The sequence below is a fragment of the Camelus dromedarius genome, chromosome 8 (genome assembly GCF_036321535.1).
Source record: "Camelus dromedarius isolate mCamDro1 chromosome 8, mCamDro1.pat, whole genome shotgun sequence".
NCBI classification, from domain to species: Eukaryota; Metazoa; Chordata; class Mammalia; order Artiodactyla; family Camelidae; genus Camelus; species Camelus dromedarius.
In genome coordinates, this window is record NC_087443.1 from 3,762,611 (window position 1) to 3,768,190 (window position 5,580).

At 51.4% G+C, this 5,580-nt stretch overlaps 1 long non-coding RNA gene across 1 annotated transcript; it reads left to right on the forward strand.

Moving 5' to 3' along the window:
- The first annotated feature begins 1,872 nt into the window (after positions 1-1,872).
- On the forward strand, positions 1,873-4,184 carry LOC105088836 (uncharacterized). The gene is made up of 3 exons (XR_837119.3): positions 1,873-2,121; positions 2,554-2,628; positions 3,164-4,184. It is a non-coding gene; the product is annotated as an uncharacterized LOC105088836 (long non-coding RNA).
- Positions 4,185-5,580: the final 1,396 nt, after the last annotated feature.

Here is a 5,580-nt window from a genome sequence, read left to right on the forward strand (position 1 = left end):
CGAGCTCCAGCACCTGGGGCTGAGTGACAGGGACTCAGGGGGACTAAGAGGACCAGCTACCTAACCGGAGCAGAGACAGGGTGTCCACGTGTGTGTGTATGAGTAGGAAGCACATGCTCAGTTATTTACCATTTAATTTGCTGTGGAGTGGGGAGGGGACAGCTCAGTGGCAGAGCGCATGTTTAGCATGCACAAAGTCCTGGGTTCAATCCCCAGTCCCTCTGTTAAGAAAAGAGAAAAAAAATTTAAATATCTTGCTCCCCCCTCCGCACACACACAAATTGTATGAGCAGAGTAGCTGCTGGAGGAAACGCACCCCCCGGGGGTGTCTTTGGCAGAGACACCCGGCCTGGGCCAGCCCTCTCCGCCCTGACCCTCAGCCCATCTCTTCTTCGTATTCCCCAAGATCTAGGGTGTTGCATTTGGTTCCTGGAGAAAGAAGACATGTTTTCACCTTAATCTGCCTGGTGTCCTTCCAGAGTTCTGCAGCTGTCCGCTTGCGATGAGGACGCCCTGCTGCTGCCGTGACGCCCTCCCGTGCCACCCGGAAGGATGCTCCTGTAGAGGCGGCCACCAGGAAGGAGGCGTTGCCACCCATTTGTCAAGTGCCAACAGTGTGCAGGACAAAACAGAGATTATGTACTGCCCACCCGATGGACTGCCATCAAAATGCTTTAGGTATCAGTTTACATATTAAAGGAAAGTAAATATTCCCAGACCACCCTCCCTTTTTTCCTTCTCCCTCCTGTCTCTTTGATAACAGAAGAAAACCCTTTAAGATGTTGGTGAGGCTGCCTGGGGGCAAAGGCCGCTGATCCCAACTCCACACCACAGGCCGGCTTGTCCTTGAAACTGTGTCGGCTGGAGGCGCTGTGGTAGCCGGGTCTCTCTGCGGGATCAGACCCAGGTAGTGTGAGTCTTTCACGCCGCAGCCTTGGGGAAACCTGCACTTTTCCACTGGGAGATGGGAGTTGCAGAAACCTGTCTGCCCCCATCCTGCCCAGTGCCCAGCATCCTGCAGGTTTGCGCGGGCCCCTCGCAGCCCATCTAACCCTGAGCGAGCTGGCACTGGCTGCCCACCGGGCCCCACCCAGGATCCCCGCTGGCTTGGCCTCGGTCTAGGAGGCAGGGAGCCTGAGGAGTTAGGTTAAGCAAGGACTTCCCAGGGGCGAATTCCTGTCCAGCGCCTGGTATCTGGTTTCTGAGCCAAGCACGGGCTGCTCTGCTGCTGCTGATTCCTGGCTGTGGCTGCGCGCTGCGTGCTGGTCTCTCTGCTTATTTCCTCCCAGAAGAAGGATGTCCGTCTAGGCGCCTGAGAGCTGCAGGCGCAGATGTAGGTCTTACAGGCAAATACTCCTACGGACGGCATTCTCAGAAGATACTAAACCAGAGCTGTTAGCCCTTCCTCCAGGCCCCGCTCAGCCGCCTTGGCGGGGTTCTGTCTTAGGTACCCCAAATACCCGACTGCTGTGCCTGGTTGTTTTTGCGTGTGGGTTCAAAATGTCCGAAAGACAGTCTGACGTTCTCGCCCCTCCTCTGAGCAAAGCTAATTGCAGAGGCCGCAGCGAGGAGCTAGGTGGCGAGAAGCTAAGGAAAGCCTGCACCTGTCCCGGTTTTTACCTGGGATTCTAGAACCTGCCAGGGACAAACCCAGCAAAATGATGAATACCCTTTGTGCTCTCCGAGTACCAGCTGGACAGTGCATTGTACCGTCAGCCCACATATCGAGGGCATCGTGTTCTGTCAGCCAAGAGATCTGGGGATGTACAGACAGCCAGGGGAGGTTGGAGGCTGGGGGCGAGGAAGGGAAGTGGCTTGTCTGCGCTCCTGCGGTGAGTCAGTAGCAGGACAATTTAAGAAAGTCCAGGAGCTTTGACTAACAAGCTAGTCACCCCTGACCCACCCTGCCGAAGGGAGGAGAGAGGACGGCCGGGAACTGGTCGGTCAACAGCACTTGGGCCAAGATGTGAACCAACCAACCGTGGGGAGGAGACTGGCGACAGAAAGGAGCTGGTGCGCAGAAGCCTCCCGGGCCACCTCCAGCCCGGCCTCGGGGTGACTTAGCGAGGTGGTGCTGAGCTGGCTCCTGGAAGAGGAAGTCTGACCAGGGGACAAAGGCTGGTGAGGCCTGGCTGGGGCCCAGCGGGAATGAGGGTGTGTGGGCAGACGGGCCTGCCTGGGGCAGAGGGGCTGGCGGTGGGGGAGCGACAGACATGGCAGAAAAGAAACAAAGCATGTCTGCCCAGCATCCTCATTTTTTTGGTTTTCTGGGAAAAAAATGGTGAAATTCTTTCTTGCAAGTGGCGATTATACAGGGTGAGGGGAGGAGAGAAACCACAGTGATTTTTTTTTTCAGGACTGAAAAAATGTTCTCCCCAAACTAAACAAAGTTAGACTGAGAAATGCAACGTGGTACCTTAGGGACCAGCGGCTCGGTGCTGCCCTGAGGCCCGCCTTCTTGCAGGCACCGGCCTCAGACTCTAATGGTCGCCTGGGGAGGAGAGGGACACTTAACTGTTCAAGATCCAAACAGTGACAGTTCTCTTTTTGCAGAATGAGTTTTTGTCACCTCCTGTAATGACACTTGAGTCCTTTGTGGTGGCACCTTTCGTGGCCTCAGCAACACAGGTGAGTGGGTGCCCCTTCCCTCCGTTACCTGCCTGGTGATGAGAATCCTGAGTGTGGCCCCCCCTCCATGTGATGCCCTCGGGATGGGGGCTGCTGTGTGACCTAAAAGGTGACCTCCCTGGCATGAGAGAGCTGTAGAATCATTAGAGAAACAAAGAGATCCCCTAATTACAAGACTAAACTGTGCCTCCAAAGCTGGACAGAGGAAAAAAGGGGGTGGGGTGGGGTGGGGTGGGGTGGGGTGGGGTGGAGGGGGTAGCTCAGAGGCAGAGCGCACCCTCGGCAGGCACGAGGTCCTGGGTTCAATCCCCAGCCCCTCCATTAAAAAATTAATAAATAAATAAACCTAATTACCTCCCCCCCAAAACAAAACAAAAACATAATGAAGTAAAAAAAATTTTTAAATAGAATAAATAAAAATTTAAAAACAAAGAAGAAACGGGTGTTGAGTGGTCTTGCTGGGCTGAGTTCTCAGTGATTTGATTCCATGAAGTTATTCATTTCAAAGCTGCTTTTTTTTTTTTTTAACAAAAAGGTAAGAGTCATTCAACCTTCTTCAGCAAACTGCAGTGATTTTTAAGTGGATAAAAAAATTCACAATCCAATCTAAAAATGGGCAGAAGAACTGAACAAGCAATTCTCCAATGAAGACATACAAATGGCCAATAGGCACATGAAAAAATGCTCAATATCGCTAATTATCAGAGAAATGCAGATCAAACCTACAATGAGGTATCACCTCACACCTCACATGGCCATCATTCAAGAGTCCGAAAACAGTAAATGCTTGAGAGAGTGTGGAGAAAAGGGAACCCTCCTACACTGCTGGTGGGAATGTAGTTTGGTGCAGCCATTGTGGAAAACAGTATGGAGATTCCTCAAAAGACTAAAAATACTTACCATATGATCCATCAATCGCACTCCTGGGCATATATCCAGAAGGAACCTTATTTCAAAAAGACACCTGCATCCCAATGTTCATAGCAGCACTATTTACAATAGCCAAGACATGGAAACAGCCTAAATGTCCACCGACAGATGACTGGATAAAGAAGATGTGGTATATTTAACAATAGAATACTACTCAGCCATAAAAAAGAATAAAATAATGCCATTTGCAGCAACATGGATGTCCCTGGAGAATGTCATTCTAAGTGAAGTAAGCCAGAAAGAGAAAGAAAAATACCATATGAGATCACTCATATGTGGAATCTAAAAAAAAAAAAAAAAAAAAAGACTAACTTATTTACAAAACAGAAACAGACTGACAGACATAGAAAACAAACGTATGTTTACCGGGGGGAAGGGGTGAGAAGGGATAAATTGGGAGTTTGAGATTTGTAGATACTGACTCACATATATAAAATAGATAAACAAGTTTATACTGTACAGCACAGGGAACTATATTCGATATCTTGTAGTAGCTTAAGGTGAAAAAGAATATGAAAATGAATATATGTATGTTCCTGTATGACTGAAGTATTGGGCTGTACACCAGAAACTGACACAACATTGTGAACTGACTGTACTTCAATAAAAAAACCCCAAAAAACTCAGCAGCCCCCATCCTCAGCTCCTGTGTCAGAAATGATGCACCTATGCCCGGAAGTATCTCCAGCCTGGAGAACAATTCACTGCCAAGGCTTAATTGCACTTCATGGAGTCTTATTTTTATTTACATGAAACTCCTGTTCTGGACCATCTGACTTTTGTTAACTACTGGATGGAAGTCTGGTCAGGTCTCCTGCCTGCAACCCCCTTAATGAGCATAAGATCTTACATTGTTTTTAAATGGAGGTGGCCTCGCTTCTGTTTCTTATCTGTGAGATTTTATCTGGGGCTGTTCCCGGTCCAGGACCCAGCAGGGGCTGAGCCATGAAGTCCCGGGGGAAATCTGGGTCCCTGAGCAGCCCGGGGTGCTGCGCCTCAGCACATGAGAGGGGTGGGCATGGAGCCGCTGGACAGGGAGGCCGTGGGGGCTCCCGTAGCCCCTCTGGGACTTCTGAGTTGCCCCGGGTGTGGGAGAGCCCAGAGCCCTCTTCTGCTGGCTGCGCGTGGCGGGGGGCTCCCATGCTCACTGGGAGGTGCGCCACCTCACCCTCCGGGTGTTAGGCTGACCTACAGTGCTCGCGCCTTTCAAGAGTGGGAGGGAGGCGTCCAGGCAAGTAGCTTGGACCCCGGCTTTGGCAGTCCTGTGCAGACGCCCACACTAGTGACCCTAGGATCTGTCCCTGCTGGGCAAGGGCTCAACCCCAGCACCAGCATCCCTTTTCCCAGGCAGCCCAGGTGAGGCCACTGACAGAAGCGGTGAGGTGAGGACACCTTCAGCTCCGTCCCAGCTCTGGTCATCTCAACAGAGGGCAGGAGTGACCATCTCACCAGGGGGTCTCCCCGCTCCACCCCGCCCTACCAAGCCAGATGGATTCACCACACTGCGGCAAGTGCCTGGCTTGTTAAGGACCAGCGCCAAGGCGATGTAAAGCCCTGCAGCTGTTCACCCTCACTGAGACCAGTGATTTATTTCAGGTTCCGTTTTGGGTTTTGGTCAGCTTTTCCCAATAGTCTCCAAAAGCCAAAGCAACTTACAGAGGGGCTACACCTATGCTCTGAGCGCAGGAAGGGCCGTGTGGGTGAGAACTGCCCAGGAAATAGAAGAGGAAATGTTCTGAGAGAGGCAGGGTGTGGGGGCAGCGGGCTTGGGGACCAGCGGGATGGGGGTGCATATCCACTTGTACTGAGAAGCCTCTCAACTGTCTCTATTTTCCCAAAGCCAAATGGTAGCGTCTACTTTAATTCTAGGTCACCAGCACCACGACCAGACTGGCCCTCACTAGACATTCGACGAGGGTGGGTCAGTTTATGGGAGTTAAGAGTTGCTTGAAAGTGGTGAAGACAGGAATTATTTACCAGGTGGTGCTGGACCCACTGGCCAGCCATTTGGAAAAATAAATT